The sequence below is a fragment of the Bombina bombina genome, chromosome 3 (genome assembly GCF_027579735.1).
Source record: "Bombina bombina isolate aBomBom1 chromosome 3, aBomBom1.pri, whole genome shotgun sequence".
Taxonomy (NCBI): Eukaryota; Metazoa; Chordata; class Amphibia; order Anura; family Bombinatoridae; genus Bombina; species Bombina bombina.
In genome coordinates, this window is record NC_069501.1 from 169,110,239 (window position 1) to 169,132,537 (window position 22,299).

The window sequence follows — 22,299 nt, forward strand, 5'->3', positions numbered from 1 at the left end:
TACGGCGTAACCTAGAAGTTACGCGCGTATATTTCTGCCGTCGCCCGTAGTTTTTTGGGCCATAGGCAGGTATACCAAACCCGCGCAATTTGGTATCCAATATACAGCGTAAGGACTTACGTGGCGAAAATGGAGAAATCTTACTCCATTTTCACCTCGCCCCAAAAAGCAGCCGTAAGAAGCCTTACGCTGACTATTGGAGCCCCGTAACTCCCTAAACTGGCTGCTAAATAAACCTAACACCTAACGCATGCGCAATGTCTATCTCCCTGTCAACCGCGATCCCCCTCCGCAATCCCTAATAAAGTATTTAACCCCTAAACCGCCGCCATCTACATAAACTAACCCCCTACTGTGAGCCCCTAAAACCGCCACCATCTAACTGATCTATCCCCTAATGTGAACCCCTAAAACCGCCACCATCTAACTGATCTATCCCCTAATGTGAACCCTTTACACCGCCGCCATCTATATTAAAATTATTAACCCCTAATTTAATCTACCTACCCCGCCGCCAGCTATATTATCTATATTAACCCTAAGTATATTATAGTTAATATAGTTATTACATTATATATATTAACTATATTAACCCTAATTATATTAGGGTTAATATAGTTAATATAGTTACTATAGTATTTATATTAACTATATTAACTCTATCTAACCCAAACACCCCTAACTAAATTCTTATTAAATAAATCTAATTCATATTATAAACTAAAATATTCCTATTTAAATCTAAATTCTTACCTATAAAATAAACCCTAAGATAGCTACAATATAATTAATAATTACATTATAGCTATGTTAGGGTTTATATTTATTTTACAGGTAAATTGTTAATTATTTTAACTAGGTATAATAGCTATTAAATAGTTATTAACTATTTAATAGCTACCTAGTTAAAATAATTACCCAATTACCTGTAAAATAAATCCTAACCTAAGTTACAAATACACCTACACTATCAATAAATTAAAGAAACTACAAATATCTATCTAAAAATACAATTAAATAAACTAAACTAAATTACAAAAAACAACATACACTAAATTACAAAAAATAAAAAAAAGATTACAAGATTTTTAAGCTAATTACACCTATTCTAGCCCCCTAATAAAATAATAAAGCCCCCCAAAATAAATAAATTCCCTACCCTATTCTAAATTAAAAATAGTTCAAAGCTCTTTTTGTGGGGGCATGCCCCAAAGAAAACTGCTCTTTTGCCTGCAAAAAAACCCACAATACCACCCCCCAACATTACAATCCACCACCCACATACCCCTAATCTAACCCAAACCCCCCTTAAATAAATCTAACACTACCCCCCTGAAGATCTCTCTACCTTATCTTCACCATGCCGGGCCGAACTCCTCATCCGATCCGGGCGATGTGTTCCATCGATGTGTTCCATTTAATAGCTATTATACCTAGTTAAAATAATTAACAATTTACCTGTAAAATAAATATAAACCCTAACATAGCTATAATGTAATTATTAATTATATTGTAGCTATCTTAGGGTTTATTTTATAGGTAAGTATTTAGATTTAAATAGGAATATTTTAATTAATAATATTAATATTAGATTTATTTTAATAAGAGTTTAGTTAGGGATGTTAGAGTTAGATAGGGTTATTATACTTTATATATATATATAATATAATAACTATATTAACTATATTAACCCTAATATAATTAGGGTTAATATAGTTAATATATAATATAATAACTATATTAACTATATTAACCCTAATATAATTAGGGTTAATATAGTTAATATAGCTGGCGGCGGTATAGGGGGATTAGATTAGGGGTTAATAATTTTAAAATAGATAGCGGCGGGGTAGGGGCTCACTTTAGGGGGTAGGTAAGGTAGATGGCGGCGGTGTTAGGGGCTCACTTTAGGGGGGTTATAGATTTAATATAGCTGGCGGCGGTTTAGGGGTTAATAATTTTATTAGGTTGTGGCGGGCTCCGGGAGTGAGGGGGGATAGCGGATAGAGGGTTAGACGTGTCGGGCTATGTTAGGGAGGCGTGTTAGACAGTGCGGGTGATTTAGACTTTAGTCAGGTTTTGTAGGCGCCGGCAGTTTCTAACGTGCCGTAAGTCACTGGCGACGCCAGAAATTTGTACTTGCGCAGATTTCTGGACATCGCTGGTTTATCCGACTTACGGCACTTTAGCATCTGACGGCGCAGTATATGGGATAGCTCGAGTTGCGAGCTGAAACTGCGGGCGACGCGGGTTCCCTCGCTTGCGCCGCAAACTACGATCTATATCGGATCGCGCCCCCTATGTGCATATTCTTTTTTATAGTAGTGTATACTGTTCCTTTAAGCTCTTTCCCTCATAGATATTAAAAGTACTATATATATATATATATATATATATATATATATAACTTTTTAAATCTGTATTATTTTTTTATTGATCTTTTTATTATTTCCTTGTTGCAAAATGAGCTATGCTTTCTTCTAAAGGAATATGGTAACATTTTAAAATACATAAATAATAATAATAGAAGAAGAAAATATAGGGAATATTTGTCTTTAACTTTGTTTTATTTTGTCATAAGAGTACCATAGTTGCCTATCTGCTGTAGTGTACTGTGATGGATTTTCTCTTATTTTACTTCTTTTTTTTTTCTTCTCTTTCTCACATAGGAATTGTAGTGTAGTAAGATTAAACCTCCCAACAGTTTGATGTTTAAACCTGTGTTTGGGTTAAATGGGGGCAGCCTTTGGTGGGGGGTGGCTGGGTATCCTAAGGACAATCTTGGCATTATCTATGTGAATGAAATCAAAGTATCGTTTGGAATGTGAGCATTTGCGGTGCTATAAAGCTAAAATGAGATGTCCATATCAAACAAAATGAGCAAGAGGGGAGAAGGAAGACATTTTCCTGCATAGACTAAGCAATACAATTTACAATAGAGTTATACAGATGCACTATATGTCTTCTTAATCTAAATATTTTTTGTTTCTTATTGTCTATTTCCATGTTCTGTTAATCCTCTTATTCATTACAAAATATATACATTTTGTTTCAACGTTTTGACTGACATTCACTAATTTAGCAGCAAAATAACGCAAATGACATTTTATTATTAGTAGTATTTACAACTTGCAAATGTACTTGATGCATATAAGATGTTTCCATATATATATGTTTTATACATTCAGAAATACATTTAATTTGTTAAAATATATTCATATTAAATTAATTATTGCTTATCCCAATGAGAATATGCAACAATTTATGTCAAAGATACCATTCCTCCTGGCCACGTACTCTGTCTTTGCTTGTGAAATAGGGGATACAACTAAATATTGGTTAATATTGGTATCCTAGCGCTTCATTTGAAATCACTTAAAGAACATTTTCCATCTTGCACTTCATGTGTGCCCAAAAATAGATCAGGATCTACTCTTGATCACAAGATTTTTATATGATTTCCCATTACCTCTCAGTCAGTAGAGATAGTATGGCCTCAAGTTAAAAAATATTTAAAAACATGTTTGCACAAGAATATTCTGCTTCATTACAGGGACCTCAATTTAAAAACAAATGGGTGATTCAACAAAATAATATTAGCCCCTGGGTTAAATGAAGATCAGAATGCAAGCTATGATATTCTTATGTTTATGATTTTGTTTACGCTTAGCAAATGCATAAGTAGATCACACTGACAAACATCACAAAACTGTATATCTCATCTCACTAAAGTATTGGCACCTCTGTTGCATATATTTAAGAATTTCAATAAACCCTTAAGGCCCAAATTTATTAAATGGAAGCTGTCTGTCGACATTAATTATTGCACCACATTCAAGTACTTCTGCAACACTGTTACTTGATGATCAGTTGTTCTAGAGTAGGGCATGTCACGCACCAGGGACAACCATTGCTTCTTAAAGGGACAGTTTACTAAAAAAAAATCTAACCTTTAATTTGTTCCCAATGATCCACTTTACCTGCTGGAGTGTATTAAATTGTTTACAAGTATTCCCATTACCCATATATTGGCACTTGAAATAGTTTATTTAGCCTGTGGTATCCCCACCCATCCTGATTGTTTTTGGCCTCGAGGCCATGCTGTGTTAACACAGCCATTAAAATAAATTACACTTCCAGTGAGTTATAGAAGAGATAAGGTAATAAAATGTTAATTTTCCATTGTTCTCTCCAAGTATTGTTGATTGGTTTATGGACAGATATAAGATAAAGAAGCAGGTATATGTACACAATGGGATAAAGAAATGAGATCTGATTATACCTGCAAGCTCAACCCATTTTATTAGGTTGTGGCTTCAAAACACAATTCATATACACAAATAACCTTACAAAAGCAAATCTCATACATTTTAAACTCTGTAGCTGGTAAAAAAGTAATTGGAAACACATTAAGGGAAAAACTATTTTATAGTATACTGTCCCTTTAACTAGTGTTTGTCAGGCTTGCACAAGCAAACATTTGCCGAAAACTGCATACTAAGCATTATAATGGGAACCCTTTATGTTTGTTCATAGACATTTACTTATAATGCAAGGTGTAGTTCTTGGCATTGTTGGGGCTAGTCTTAGCATTTAATGCTCTTATATACTAGATAATCAATATAATGAATGTTTTGCAATGTGGCTTAGATTGGCGCAAATATTATGTTGTTTTTTTTCTCAATTTAAGATTTAGTAAAAAACCTCCAAACATTCTAGGCTAGATTTGAGTTGCACGCTAACTGTATAGCTTTGGATCAGTAGTGTATTTAACCCCTTTGCAGATTAACATAGCTCTACTGAAGCAATATTGAAATATTAAAATAGCCGAGCCCATTAGAGCATTGTATTATTACTCCTTTAAGTCCTAAATGTTAGAAAATGGTTTTGAAAAGGTACATGTAAATCAGATTTAAACATTCACGATTCAGATGTCATTTAAAGAGAGTTTTTAATTTAATTTGTACTCTTTGTATCCTTTGGTGAAAAGCATACCTTGGTAGGCTTAGTAAAAGCAATATACTAATAGAAACTAGCTGGTGATTGGTGACTAAACACATATTCCTCATTGGCTCACCAAATATGTTCTGCTAGATCCCAGTATTGCATTGATGAAGGTGAAGTTACCCATGGATTCAATCTCATTCCTTTAGAAAGAAAAAAAAAGAATCTTTTTCTTCAGAAAATTCACATTAAAAAATATAGGGAGATTTGTATATATATATAATTTGATTAACTTTTATATATGCCAGTAATAGTGCAATAATGTTTCTGCACCTTTTTACCAAGATAAGGAGAAACACATTTGAAATCGAGAAAAGTAATAGTCAAATGGAAATACTACTTCTCACAGACTTACATGTCTTTAAATGTAAGTATAGGAAAATCATCATATGAATATTATGCAGTATGTATTTACTTTTAATATTATGGGGCATATTTATCAAAGCGTCAACTGAAAATACGCTTGAATTCCGCGTCGTATTTGTCGCAAGATTGATCCACCGTAGTTATCAAAGCGTCAAAATCGGCAAATCTTGAAATTTTTGACTTAATATACGATCCCGCAATCTCAATCCAACGCAGATTGATGCGAGTTGAAAACAGTGGTATTCAAGCGGAATTCTGTTAATTCGTCCTCCTAATCGACATTATTTAAACCTCTCACTAAGTTATCAAAAATTCTACATTTACGCTTGCGTCTTTTCCGACTCAGCGTACCTAGTTTTCAATCAGCCACCATTGAGGTTGTGGATGCCATAGAACTCAATGGGAGTCTGAAAACACAGAAAACGTATGTTCGATGCTGCAAGAGAATGAAGTTTATTACATAATAAAAGTAAATTAGAAACTGAATTAAAATTGTATACCCTTTCTAAATCAAACAATATTATTGCTTCACATTTGGCGCACTAGTAGATATAGGGATACAAATGAAAAATAAATTACTACTTATGGATTATGTTACAACTTTGTCTCTCATTGAAAAGCAAGGGGACACTATTATTTCTTAAAATTTGGTGCAAAGTTTTGCCCCAAACTTGTTGCACTAATAGATATAGAGATAAAAATGAAATAAATACACAACATAATATAGCTAACTTCCTTTTTATTTATTTGTTTAAATCTATGTGCACCATGTTTAAGCCATGTAATACAAGTCACACTCTCCACTTCGAGCCAAATTTGACTCAACACTTCTCACACCAATTATGACGCAAACTCCTGAACAACCCACACAGTAGTGAATTTTTCCACCACTTTTGATTGGAATATGCATAATCACATGATTTATGACATCAGCCAATCTGATTAAAATACACTTTATAAACTATGACTAACAAATCAAATTGCTTGAAACCTGTGTCATTGATCACTCATCAGAACTTTGTTACATTGTGTATTATACTTTGAATGGTATGTATATGTGAAATTAGTATTAAAGATAAACATTGATGCAGACATTAGGACACACAGTGTAATATTTTAGACAATTGATGTTTGATTCAATATAATCTTAAACTGATAGCTCAAAGGGATAGCCCACCTAACATTAAACTGTCATGATTCTGATACAGCAAAAATTAAAATCACCTTTTTACTGTGATGATATTTTCAGTGTATTTATTCCTTCTCTTGACTTTCTTTTTCAGTAAGAAATGTCATCTTATTAGCCAGCCCATTTTATAACACCTGTGTAGGGGTATTTTTTAAAAATAGATTGCAATCAGGAGGGGTTACACAGGTGCAGAGAGAAAACTGTCCAAGCTCTTAAAATATCAATTTATTGCAAATAAATACATTTGATACCCTGATTACATGTTATATTCGCAATTATTGCTGCTCAGAATAATAATACATTTACACTATATACATATAGTGGTATAAATAAACACAGAGATATGAAAGACAACATTGTTTAGAACAAAAAAGGAATTTAGGTACATGTAAATATGTTTGCAAAAGATTTCTGACATAACACACACACACACACAGATATATATAACTTCTAGAAATACAAATACACATTAATTTATGTGAAAGTATCATATAACACAGCGGTTCCCAACCTGGGGTACGTGTACCCCTGGGGGTACTTGGCAGGCCGGTTGGGGGTACGCAAAAATATTGTTGGTAATGGCGGAAGATGCGGGGGGAGGGTCGGGGGGCACTCTCAATGGGTCATCAACTAATAAGCATCGTGGAACTGTGGAAGGAAGGAGCATTTAGCCGGAAAGTGACAAATGAAGTCCTGGCCTGGCATATAGGCAGATGGGAGCCCCTGCACCTGGAATATGTGGACCAGGTGTGGATGACTCCGGTCCACATATTAATGATCACCTTGTGTCACCAGACAGCTTAGCCTCCTGCTCCACCCACCTCTGTCCCATGCACACAATTTTGACTGCAAGTGCTCAAATAAAAGCGGCACTGCAGCAGCATAGCTACGTGGACACGTGTGATAGAGTCGTTGAGATTGCGAGTGACACAGGCGAGGCAGGTCTGCATCCCCAAATAAGTTATAGTCAGTGCCGGTAAGTAAAGTACTGCTTCTAGTGCTTGCTTGATTCAGACTGTTTCACTTCCAACTAAAAATGTTCATAGTGGCTGGGTGGTTAATATCGATCTGATCTCACAAATTTAAATATTTATTTTTATGATCATTACTCCCCCCCAGGGCCTTGTTTAGGAGCAACCAGGCAGCTGCCAGGGGCACCAGCCACACAGCAGGACTCCTGAGAATAAGATCTGAGCTTTAATCCTGTTGATACACGTACAGTCGTATGCAATTCAGGTATAGCTTACCTCCCCTATAAAGTGCTTCCTTTATACCCTTCAAGCGGGGAGGCTTGGGAGTCCCTAACTTAATTAAGTATAGACAGTCCATTTTCCTACTGAGGATACTGGACTGGTTCTCAAACTATGATCGAAAGGCTTGGGTCCGACTAGAACATGATTTAATGGGTTATACCCACCTTGGCGCTTTGTGTTGGGGACCAAAGCCTAATAAATTATCTTCCCCAATTAACAACGTAATCATACAAGAAACATACAGTATATGGGACAAAATACTAAAAACCTATCCCCTTCTTTCCAGCAGTCCCTCTCCCCTAACCCCCCTCACTGATAACCAGGATTTCACACCAGGGCTGGGACATATAGTGAAAAAGTTATGGAGATTAGGCGCTTAATCTGCAAAAGGGATAAAGGTGTGTATGGAGGTCGTTAGCTAAATATGTAGAAAAAACTGGACCTTGGACAGAATAAGTGAAAAATTCTTCTACAATTTATTTTCAAAATAAAAACATGATAATACCAAGATAAAATAAATCACAATCCCTAAGTGTTGCAACACTATATCGATCAATTCATAAAATGTCTAAAATTCAGATATACATTTGTTTCATACACAAATAAAAGGATTTATCTGCTCTTTTGTATCCTTTGTTCAAAGATTTTAGATAGAATATATTCTTTTATTTCAACACAATTAATAATATTTGTCTCTATTTGATATTTTATATCTATATTTCATCAGCTTTAAAATTACAAATATGTAGCAAAAACTAACAATTAGTTAAAACAATTTAAATGCAAGATTATAAATGGTGTCCCCACAATGGCTGTTTACTTATATTGGTTATAATTTTGTGTATCTAAAAAGTTCATCAAAGCATTTGTAAGTAATTGGAGATAAATTACTGAGGGCTGTGTTCTTTATCCTTATATTTATGTTGTGATATATTAAGGTTTCACAGTTACCTCTTTGTATCCTCAGTGAGCTTAATTTGTAGAAAAGGAATGTTCCAAACAGTGTTTAGGGGTGATTTTCTTACCCTCTCTTGTGAGCTGTTACTACTCACGGCTTCCCAGCGGTTCCTATGTGTCCTCAGTTTGACTCTCAGACAAGGGGTTCCGGTAGGTAATTTTCTTTGTGTTACCTTGTCACTGGTCTTTGTAGAAGTGCTCTGATTACAGCACCAAACTGTAGACAATCCTTTTGTTTCTGTAACTTGCGCAAGTTAGCTTTTGTGTTTGTAGTTCCTCAATCTCCTGCACTTAAGTACTTCTGTACGCAGGAAAAAAACAGGCTTTTTCTTTCTTGGTGTTCACACAGATATCAACATGTTTCGCCAGCAACCCTGGCTTTATCAAGATAAAGTGTGATCACACCTTACACCTTTATATAGCACTGACTTGATTTCCATTGGTCCATTCACTGTTTCTGTTTCTCTTTTCCACTGGGTCCTAGAGTCCTTTTGTTCAAATATCCTATTTTGTTTTCTAACTTTTTATTTAGGTCATATCAGAGTGGTTAACCGATTTCTTTTTTCATTATTCCTAACAGCCTTTCTCCATTACTTCACATATGCCAAGGGGTTCAACCATTTATATTTTAACAGTTTATTTAATTTTCACATTCATTTTCTATTACACCAATTAACATTTTAAACTTTTGACAAATCTTTAGAATAAATTAGTTTAGAAATCCATTTATTTTAAAATAATAATCCCAATTAATTTTTTAGATAAATATATTATTTTTCCAAGTGTCTTAGGTGAAGAATTTTCAAGTGGCTCCATGATATAGGTACTATTACAAAAGTGAAAGGGGAGAAAAACAAATAATGTGGTGATATGTTTGTGCAAGAGAAAAAATTATCCCTTTATTTTAGTGGCTCCATTATATAGATACTATTACAAAGGGGAGAGGGGGGGGGAACAAATAAGGTGGTGATATGTTTGTGTAAAGGAATTAATTATCCCTTTTTTTTTTTTTTTTTTTTTTTTTGAAAAAATCTCTAGGATAATACATTTTTTAGTGACTAAAACTAGTTATACAAATTTATTAAAGATAGTGATTACTGTGTGCCTAGAAAAGGAGATATATCCATTTCTGAATTCAAACCGTGGGGGTGAATCGTGTTGAAGTTGTATATGAATTCTGCTTCTTTTTTTAGAATAGATGCTTCTAAATCTCCCCCTCTCCAATTGGGTTTCACTTTATATAATCCCCAATACTTCATATCTGAGACTCTATTTTTGTGTATTTCCCTAAAATGTTTATAAAGATAAGTGTCCAGGTTCCCTTTTTTGATGTTACAGATATGCTCCCTTATCCTGTCCCTTAGCATTCGCGTCGTTTCTCCTATGTAAAAAAGTTCACAAGAGCATTGCAGCATATAGATTACTCCTTTATTAGTGCACCTTATTGTGTTTTCTATTTTAAACTCCTTAGTGTTATTAGGAGTCCTAACAGTTTTCTTTTTAATGCCATACTGGCATGCTCTGCATACATGGCAGGGAAAAAAACCTTTCACATCCCCTCCTTTTAGATCTTTCTCAAAAGATTTCTTATTTTTATTCTGTTTTTTGTACTCACTCGGTGCAAGAATCATTTTTAAATTTTGTGCTCTCCTATAAATTACCCTTGGGTATGGTGGTATTTTGTCTCCTAGAATTGGGTCATTTTTTAGGAGATGCCAGTGTTTTCTTAAAATTTTTTTCACTAGTAAATGGTCTTCGCTGAAGTCATTTATAAAAGGGACATTGAACTCATCTGACATATAATTATTAGATTTATGTTTATACTCTAATAGTTCTTTTCTCTCTGTGTTTCTTGCTCTCTCTGTTGCTCTATTTATTGTTTCTTTCTTATAACCTCTTTCCTTAAATTTTTCTTCCAAGATGTTAATCTGGAATTCAAAGTCATCAATCCTTGAGCAATTTTTCCGGACCCTTAAACTTTGGCTTATTGGTATACTTTCCTTCCATTTAGGGAGGTGACAGCTGGAGGCATGTATAAAATTGTTCGAATCGACTTTTTTAAAGTGTGTTTTAGTTTCAATGTTGTCTGATACTATCATTATATCCAGATCTAAGAATGTGATCTGTTCTTTATTAAATTCATATGTAAACGAGATACCTCTGTCATTACTATTCATGGCCTCAAAGAACTCCAGGAGATCTGTCTCTTCCCCTTTCCAAATTATAAAAATATCATCTATGAACCTCTTAAAGAGCACAAGGTTCGCACCGAGCTCCAGACTTCCCAGGAACCTTTGTTCCCAATCTCCCATAAAAAGATTGGCATAGCTCGGTGCGAACCTTGTGCCCATGGCGGTTCCCTCAATTTGAACATAATATGTGTTATTGAATGAGAAGTAGTTGTGTTCTAATATAAATCTTATGCTCTGCAATAAGAAATCTTTCTGTTCTTTTGGTAACTCATCATCTTTATTCAAAAAGGACTCCACTGCCTCTATTCCAAAATCATGTCTAATGGATGTATATAAAGAAGTCACATCGCAGGAGGCTAATATCATAGAGTCTTCCCATTTTATATTCTCCAATAATCTTAGGAGGCTGGTAGAGTCTTTTAAATATGTACTGAGATTTACCACATATTTCTGTAAAAAGGATCGATATAGTGTTGCAACACTTAGGGATTGTGATTTATTTTATCTTGGTATTATCATGTTTTTATTTTGAAAATAAATTGTAGAAGAATTTTTCACTTATTCTGTCCAAGGTCCAGTTTTTTCTACATATTTAGCTAACGACCTCCATACACACCTTTATCCCTTTTGCAGATTAAGCGCCTAATCTCCATAACTTTTTCACTTTATACACCTTTCTATCTGGGAAGTAGATAGTAGGAGAATAGGGCAAGGGATATTAACTCTTAAGCGCTAGTTTATTTAACCCCCTTTTTTTGCTACATATCTATCACTTCCAATAAATAAATAAGCAGCTAGAGGGTGATGGAAATATTTTCCTATAGAGATAAACTTTTATCCGAATTAGATTTAAAAGATAAACCTAGTACATCAGGGGAACATGAAAGGATTGATGCCAATAAACTTATAAATGAACTTGAGAAAAATATGTATAAAGAGTTGAGACAAAAAATGGAACTCATATTCTTAGATAGATATTTGGATAAAGAGCTTATACCTAGAGGATTAAAATTTAAAAAATCCTGCACCTTCCAATTAAGTGATGTACATCAAGAAGAATGGGAAAGAGTACTATTTAATGCCTCTAAAGGGCTGATAGAGATTATAAAAAAATCTAGAAATGAGACATTATGCAATATTAATGAGGAAATTTTATCTATAAAAAATAGATTGGATAATAGTCAGGAACAGCACCTACTAAAAAATAGACAGAAGTTGATCATGGAGAGATTAGACACGTTAAAAAATGAGATTATTAATAACAGATGGAAGAAAATAGAGAGAGATGAAAAAGAAAAACAAAAAGAAATACAGGAGAATCAGGATATGGAAATAACAACAGAAAACTATGATATAGGGGATAGGAATGATAAACAAACCCTTAATGGGGGAGTTAAATATCATAAGGACAAGGGAGCTGAATACCAAGGAGGGGGCATTTATGAGGATCAAAGGAATATGAGAGATAAAAGATTTAATGAAAGAAGAGACTATTCACATTATAATTCAACATACAGAAGGAATAATTACCCTCATTATTACAACAGGGATTTTAGACCTTATAGGAACAGACAGTCATATAGACCTAATGAATATAACGGATCTTATAGAAATAAGGTTTTTAATACATATGATGGACACTATGATAATCGTAATTTCTATGATGGATGGGATACAGCAAACTACAGACATGGTAGGGAGGAAGAGTACACACCACATAGACAAAACAGAAATAGACTGGAGGAGAATTGGAAAACTTCCACACATAGAAATCATGAAAGGAAAGGGAGGGATGAAGGATGGAAACCAGTCACATATAATAGATTTGAACCACTAGAGAAAAGAAGACTAGATAGTTTTGAACTTACAATTGAGGAGGAACATTTTTTAGGGAAAAGCCCTCAAAAGGAGGGCAAGACAGTAAAAATAAAAGAGGTAACAGAAACAGGAAAACCTCAAAAAGCCATCACAAAAAAAAGAAATATAGAGGAAGTAGAGGAGGAAAGGGAAGACGAGATAGGGGTAAAGAGACAGAGATAGGAAAGGAGGTTGTTGACCTCCCTAAAAAAAGTAGTATTTTCAATTTAAGCGATAGATCCCTTTCAGATGAAGAAACAAAAATTTTAGGCTTAGGTTTAACCTTTGCTCCAAGTAAAACCTTGAATAAATTTGAAACCCATATAAATGTAAGGAAATTTATAAGAAATTTAACACTTAAAAGATACTATTTGAAACAACCTCTAGAGAATTACACAAGAGTAGTGACTGATGGGTTTGTACATACCAATTTGAAGCCAAAATCAAAGTTTTACCCCTCCAATGAGAAAGGGAGTAATATAGAGACTTTTGAAAAGCTAGTATTAGCAGACTTAAGAAAGGACAATCATAGCTTGAAAGTAAACTCCAATTTGAGTAGAAAAGATAGGGAGGTCCTCAAGAATTTAAAGGAGGATAACTCCATCACCATCAAGCCGGCGGATAAGGGGGGTGGCTTGGTGGTGATGGACAAATTGAAATATTGTAAAGAAGCTGAAAGGCTTCTGGGTGATAGGAAAACATACAGAAAATTGGAACTGAATCCCACTGAGAAATTCAATAAAAAGCTGATGTCTATTTTGGGTAGTGGAAGAGAGACCGGCATTTTAAAAGAAGGTGAATATAATTATATTCTGAATAAGTTCCCTAGAGTGCCGGTCTTCTACCACTTACCCAAGATACACAAGAGCCTCATAGACCCTCCAGGGAGACCTATAATCTCCGGTATAGGTTCAATGACAGCAAATTTATCAAGATATATTGATACCTTTTTACAGAAATATGTGGTAAATCTCAGTACATATTTAAAAGACTCTACCAGCCTCCTAAGATTATTGGAGAATATAAAATGGGAAGACTCTATGATATTAGCCTCCTGCGATGTGACTTCTTTATATACATCCATTAGACATGATTTTGGAATAGAGGCAGTGGAGTCCTTTTTGAATAAAGATGATGAGTTACCAAAAGAACAGAAAGATTTCTTATTGCAGAGCATAAGATTTATATTAGAACACAACTACTTCTCATTCAATAACACATATTATGTTCAAATTGAGGGAACCGCCATGGGCACAAGGTTCGCACCGAGCTATGCCAATCTTTTTATGGGAGATTGGGAACAAAGGTTCCTGGGAAGTCTGGAGCTCGGTGCGAACCTTGTGCTCTTTAAGAGGTTCATAGATGATATTTTTATAATTTGGAAAGGGGAAGAGACAGATCTCCTGGAGTTCTTTGAGGCCATGAATAGTAATGACAGAGGTATCTCGTTTACATATGAATTTAATAAAGAACAGATCACATTCTTAGATCTGGATATAATGATAGTATCAGACAACATTGAAACTAAAACACACTTTAAAAAAGTCGATTCGAACAATTTTATACATGCCTCCAGCTGTCACCTCCCTAAATGGAAGGAAAGTATACCAATAAGCCAACGTTTAAGGGTCCGGAAAAATTGCTCAAGGATTGATGACTTTGAATTCCAGATTAACATCTTGGAAGAAAAATTTAAGGAAAGAGGTTATAAGAAAGAAACAATAAATAGAGCAACAGAGAGAGCAAGAAACACAGAGAGAAAAGAACTATTAGAGTATAAACATAAATCTAATAATTATATGTCAGATGAGTTCAATGTCCCTTTTATAAATGACTTCAGCGAAGACCATTTACTAGTGAAAAAAATTTTAAGAAAACACTGGCATCTCCTAAAAAATGACCCAATTCTAGGAGACAAAATACCACCATACCCAAGGGTAATTTATAGGAGAGCACAAAATTTAAAAATGATTCTTGCACCGAGTGAGTACAAAAAACAGAATAAAAATAAGAAATCTTTTGAGAAAGATCTAAAAGGAGGGGATGTGAAAGGTTTTTTTCCCTGCCATGTATGCAGAGCATGCCAGTATGGCATTAAAAAGAAAACTGTTAGGACTCCTAATAACACTAAGGAGTTTAAAATAGAAAACACAATAAGGTGCACTAATAAAGGAGTAATCTATATGCTGCAATGCTCTTGTGAACTTTTTTACATAGGAGAAACGACGCGAATGCTAAGGGACAGGATAAGGGAGCATATCTGTAACATCAAAAAAGGGAACCTGGACACTTATCTTTATAAACATTTTAGGGAAATACACAAAAATAGAGTCTCAGATATGAAGTATTGGGGATTATATAAAGTGAAACCCAATTGGAGAGGGGGAGATTTAGAAGCATCTATTCTAAAAAAAGAAGCAGAATTCATATACAACTTCAACACGATTCACCCCCACGGTTTGAATTCAGAAATGGATATATCTCCTTTTCTAGGCACACAGTAATCACTATCTTTAATAAATTTGTATAACTAGTTTTAGTCACTAAAAAATGTATTATCCTAGAGATTTTTTCAAAAAAAAAAAAAAAAAAAAAAAAAAGGGATAATTAATTCCTTTACACAAACATATCACCACCTTATTTGTTTCCCCCCCCTCTCCCCTTTGTAATAGTATCTATATAATGGAGCCACTAAAATAAAGGGATAATTTTTTCTCTTGCACAAACATATCACCACATTATTTGTTTTTCTCCCCTTTCACTTTTGTAATAGTACCTATATCATGGAGCCACTTGAAAATTCTTCACCTAAGACACTTGGAAAAATAATATATTTATCTAAAAAATTAATTGGGATTATTATTTTAAAATAAATGGATTTCTAAACTAATTTATTCTAAAGATTTGTCAAAAGTTTAAAATGTTAATTGGTGTAATAGAAAATGAATGTGAAAATTAAATAAACTGTTAAAATATAAATGGTTGAACCCCTTGGCATATGTGAAGTAATGGAGAAAGGCTGTTAGGAATAATGAAAAAAGAAATCGGTTAACCACTCTGATATGACCTAAATAAAAAGTTAGAAAACAAAATAGGATATTTGAACAAAAGGACTCTAGGACCCAGTGGAAAAGAGAAACAGAAACAGTGAATGGACCAATGGAAATCAAGTCAGTGCTATATAAAGGTGTAAGGTGTGATCACACTTTATCTTGATAAAGCCAGGGTTGCTGGCGAAACATGTTGATATCTGTGTGAACACCAAGAAAGAAAAAGCCTGTTTTTTTTCCTGCGTACAGAAGTACTTAAGTGCAGGAGATTGAGGAACTACAAACACAAAAGCTAACTTGCGCAAGTTACAGAAACAAAAGGATTGTCTACAGTTTGGTGCTGTAATCAGAGCACTTCTACAAAGACCAGTGACAAGGTAACACAAAGAAAATTACCTACCGGAACCCCTTGTCTGAGAGTCAAACTGAGGACACATAGGAACCGCTGGGAAGCCGTGAGTAGTAACAGCTCACAAGAGAGGGTAAGAAAATCACCCCTAAACACTGTTTGGAACATTCCTTTTCTACAAATTAAGCTCACTGAGGATACAAAGAGGTAACTGTGAAACCTTAATATATCACAACATAAATATAAGGATAAAGAACACAGCCCTCAGTAATTTATCTCCAATTACTTACAAATGCTTTGATGAACTTTTTAGATACACAAAATTATAACCAATATAAGTAAACAGCCATTGTGGGGACACCATTTATAATCTTGCATTTAAATTGTTTTAACTAATTGTTAGTTTTTGCTACATATTTGTAATTTTAAAGCTGATGAAATATAGATATAAAATATCAAATAGAGACAAATATTATTAATTGTGTTGAAATAAAAGAATATATTCTATCTAAAATCTTTGAACAAAGGATACAAAAGAGCAGATAAATCCTTTTATTTGTGTATGAAACAAATGTATATCTGAATTTTAGACATTTTATGAATTGATCGATATAGTGTTGCAACACTTAGGGATTGTGATTTATTTTATCTTGGTATTATCATGTTTTTATTTTGAAAATAAATTGTAGAAGAATTTTTCACTTATTCTGTCCAAGGTCCAGTTTTTTCTACATATTTAGCTAACGACCTCCATACACACCTTTATCCCTTTTGCAGATTAAGCGCCTAATCTCCATAACTTTTTCACTTTATACACCTTTCTATCTGGGAAGTAGATAGTAGGAGAATAGGGCAAGGGATATTAACTCTTAAGCGCTAGTTTATTTAACCCCCTTTTTCTGGGACATATAGGTCACGCAACTAAAAAAAAATCATAGATCCCTTATGGCATATCAATTAGGCAATGAACTAAGATGGTACACCGTTGATGAACTAAAAGAGAATGGGCTCACTTTCCTCCAGGACTGGTTCAAGCTATATCAATGCCACTCCTATATAGCTAGCCACCCCGACAGGAAAAACATAATGAGAACGCTTACCCAATCTGAATCCTTATGCAGCAAACACACCCCAGTAAACCACGCTTTATCACACATGTATGCTCTCTTACAAGACCAACACTCGGGTCAATCCCCTTACTATATTGACAGAGGGGAACACGAACTTGGACTGGATATTGCCCCCTTAGAAGTCAATTGGATATTCTCCAACATTACCAAGACCTCTATCTCATGTAGAATGCTTGAAATGAACATTAAACTACTCCATAGATGGTATCTTACCCCAGCTAGGTGTCATAAGTTATTTAGCAAAACTAGTAATATCTGCTGGAGATGTCATTCCCAAACGGGAACAATGTCACACATATGGTGGCAGTGTTCAGCCATTATCCCTTTTTGGGCGATAGTAATAAAGGAAACTTCTTCCATTCTAGGCCCCAAAATCATTGGAGATCCCCTTTTATGGCTATTTCACCTCACCCCCTAAAAAATACACCACCTGTCAAACTAAATTGTTACACATCCTAATTAATAGTGCTAAAACTTTGATAGTCAAGAACTGGAAGGCGCCTACAACTCCTTCCCTAACGCAATGGATCGATCAGTGCCAAAAGTGCCATTACATGAAAACTAAACGCCTATATGGGTACTTAGAAATTAAAATTCTATGGGAATCATATATAAGAGAGAAATTTAAGAGGCCACCTAACCCTACACCTACTCCACCACCCACAAGCCCCTTGGTGTCGTGACTGCCTTGTGTCTATATCTATGATCCTTCTTTTTGCCCTGTTATTGTGCCACTACTCATAACATTTGTGTAACCATACTGACAGATATGTCTAAAAATGAAAAATTATTGTCAACTTTCGTTATTTTATTTTACTTGTTAAATTTATGTTTGTTTTATTGATTACTGTCATCGACTTATTGCCAATGCTTTGTATAACTTTTGTCCAAAAATCAATAAAAACAGTTGTTACAAAAAAAAAAAAAAAGTGCTTCCTTTATTTTGAGGGATGAAAAGCCTAATCAAGGGGTACAGGAGAGAAAAAAGGTTGGGAACCGCTGATATAACAAATAAATATAAAAATAACTCTCTATGAGATATTGTTTGTTGAGGTATAAATCTAGCTATTTCTTGGACATTAACAGATGAAAAATAAAAGATTAGCTTTAGAGAAATCTGCTTGTTCATGGACAGTAATGAAATGGTATAAATAAAGTTGGGAAAAACCTGAATAACCATGACATTGATGACTGTTAGTTAACAACAGTCCAATGCTCTGCGCACCATACTTGACGCACGTGTTTTTGACGGCTTTTTTGATAAATAAGGGTATCATATTCAGATCCACGGCAGCGATGTCTGGCGTATTGACGCCGCCGAATGCAACATAGTTGACGCTTTGATTAATAGGCCCCTATATCTCAAATACTTGCATTTCATTCAAAGTTAATTTTTCTAATATAATTTTTTAAACCATTTTCAACTTTTGATTTAAAGGGACACTGAACCCAAATTTTTTCTTTCGTGATTCAGATAGAGCAGGCAATTTTAAACAACTTTCTAATTTACTCCTATTATCAATTTTTCTTCGGTCTCTTGCTTTCTTCATTTGAAAAAGAAGGCATCTAAGCTATTTTTTTGGTTACGAACCATGGAAAGCACTTGTTTATTGATAGGTGAATTTACCCACCAATCAACAAGAACAACACAGTGTGTTCACCAAAAATGGTCCGGCATCTAAACTTACATTCTTGCATTTCAAATAAAGATACCAAGAGAATGAAAATAATTTGATAATGGGAGTAAATTAGAAAGTTGCTTAAAATTGCATGCTCTATCTGAATCACAATAGAAAACATTTGGGTTCAGTGTCCCTCTAAGGAAAAAACAAACATTTGTAAGCAAAGAATCATAACATTTGAACAAACAAAACTATTGTTTGAATTTTAAACAAACATTTGAATATGCTATAAACTTTAGCAGCAAATGTGGCCAACATTTTATTTATCAATTAAATGTTACAAAACATTTGCTCATCTTAGCCATATAGTTAATCAGCTATGTTCTTTGTATAATACTTGCTAAACTACATTTTAGCAAGTGCCTAGTCTACAGAGTAAGGGTAATGCCTGTAGTTAATTCATAATATAGCAATTTGACCAAACCATAGTTTAGGAAAATTGAAGTGGTTAGGATGTAAATATGCTTCTTTATGCTTCTCTATGAGGTGTGGACAACTGTGATTTGGGCATATACGACAGACTTTGGAAACCATGACTTTTCAACATGCTTCAAAGTGATTGTTTGCTCATATGAGTAGCTTGTGTAGCTATGTCTTCAATGTATTATTTTATTAAAAACACAATGCAAAACAATTCTTGTAAGGTTGCTACATGAGAGCAGTGGTACAATCTTAAAGGGACAGTAACTCAAAATTAAACTTTCATGATTTAGATATAACATGCAGTTTTAAACAACTTTACAATTTACTTATATAATACAATCTTAAAGGGACAGTAACTCAAAATTAAACTTTCATGATTTAGATATAACATGCAGTTTTAAACAACTTTACAATTTACTTATATAATCAAATAGTGCAGTCTTCCTATATGCACACTTCTTGATGCACCAGCTATTTCTGAGCATGTGCTAAAGTGTAACTTATTTGAGTTGGTGATTGGCTGATGGCTGTCACATGATATAGGGAACCAGCAAATTGAGCTAAATTTTAAAATGAGTCAGAAAAAAATCTACTGCTCATTTCAAATTTAGAGTAAGTGCAGTGCAATTCTATTGTATTTAATGGTTCTTTAACGTCTGACGGTGATGAGGTTTTGTTGGCATTATCAAAAATAAAGGTAAAAAAGTCAGTGGGCCCTGATAATATTCATCCAAGGGTTTTAAAGGAACTTTGATCAGTGCTAACTGCCCCATTAGCTGATCTGTTTAATCAGTCACTATTAAAATGAGCTGTTGCAGATTATTGGAAAATTGTGAATGTAATCTTCATAAAAAGGACAGTAGGGAAAAATCTGGTATCTACAGGCCAGTTAGTTTAACTTCAGTAGTAGGGAAATGAATTGAAAGTCTCTTAAAAGAAAGAATTATTACTTACATAAAGACAAACAATTTAGAGGACCAAATTCAACTTCAGGGAGATCATGTCAGACTTATCTAATTGACTTCTTTGATTATGTAACAAAAGTATTAGACCAGGATGGAGCAGTTGATGTAGCATATCTAGATTTCAGCAAAGCATTTGACACCGTCCCACACAACAAACTAATTCACAATCTGTATCTCCTTGGTCTAGACTCAAAAATTGTGAACTGGGTAGAATGCTGGCTTAAGGATAGAAAACAAAGTGTCTTAGTAAATGGAGTTCATTCAGCAGAGGGGGCTGCTACTAGTGATGTTCCTCAGGGGTGAGTTCTGGGGCCTGTTTTGTTTAACATATTTATCAGTGATATCAGCAAAGGGCTACAATGGAAAATATGTCTGTTTGCAGATGATACAGAAATTTGCAATAGAGTAGATGTTCCAGGGGTGGTAGACAAAATAATAAGTGATATACAACAATTGGAGGATTGGACAGATGACTGGGATCTAAAGTTTAACACTGCAAAGTGTAAAATTATGCCTGGGATAAGCATAAGGTTATCCTACAAACTAGGAAAAATCGGGCAGACTTGCTAGCATCAAAATCTATGTTTCTATGCTTGTAATACTACAATTTGTGGTGGTAATGTTTTATGACACCACACAAGTGACCTTGGACTCAAAGGTTCCCTGTCTGCCTGCAGCTTGTTAAGGGCTAGATTACAAGTAGAGTGATAATTATCACTTGAGTGTTTTTGCACACATCGGGTAGCACTGGAATTACAAGTTGAAAGTAAACTTTTTGCACTCGCACAAAACACAACCCATGCACAAAGTTAGCGTTTGCGATATCACAGTAACCCAATTAAAAACAATGGAGCACCAATGTTAAATTAAACATCTACACTCAGATCTTCCATCTGATGTATCTTCATGCTGTCTCTGCAGCACACTGATGCTTGAATGCAAGTCAATATTTAACATAAAGTAGTGGTAAAGCTATTAAGATAATGGGATACAAATATGGATTGCGAGATAGCAATGTCACACTAGTCAGACTTCTCTGAGGATATCTTATTAAGTTTATCATTTATATAATTTATAATTTGTATTTAGTTTGTACAAAGAAGGGGCAGTGGAGTGGCAAGTCAATAAAACTTGTCAAGAATTGTTAAAGATTGTTAGCTTAATGCAAAAAAAAGGCAGATATGGGAGACCTTCTGTTACAGTTATGATGCAATAAAATAAATGAGAAATAGAGGTTTAAATAACGAGTTGAGGTAAAGAACTTAGATACAATATTTGAAAATAATACTTTTCAAAATGTGAAGAATATACAAAGAATAACGTTCTAACAAAGGTGTTAGCTGTAAGGGAATTTATACATTCTTGGGATCAGTACATAGAGAGGGGGATACATAGAGAGGGGGATGTAATAGATTCCCAAGTTCACTCTGGTCACTGGCATCACATTTATTTTCTTTCTTTATTCAAAGTAAAACAATATGATCAACTCAGCTCAGCTTTTTAGTCTTCTTCTGTGGTGTTCTAATCCATTTTGAACATAGCTTTTTCAAAGAGTTAAAGTGACGTGTATAATAAAGGTTTACCTTTTTGAAGCTTTGAAAGAGATACTAAGGTCTCTAAATTAAAAGTATTAGTACAATTTACATGATACAAGGTTCACTTGAAAAAAAAGTTTTTTGTTAACATTTTGTTTTTTTAATTATGTCCTCACACGTGCACATGTATGTGCTCTGATTGGTAGGTATGCTTTGTGTAAGGTTCACAGAGCAAACTTACAAAGTTTTGTCTGAATTAGTGCTCCAATGGCATATGGTGCTAATCTCCTATTGTAATAAAAATATTTTATTATTGGTATGTCCCTTTAAAGATTGGGAGTGGCCTT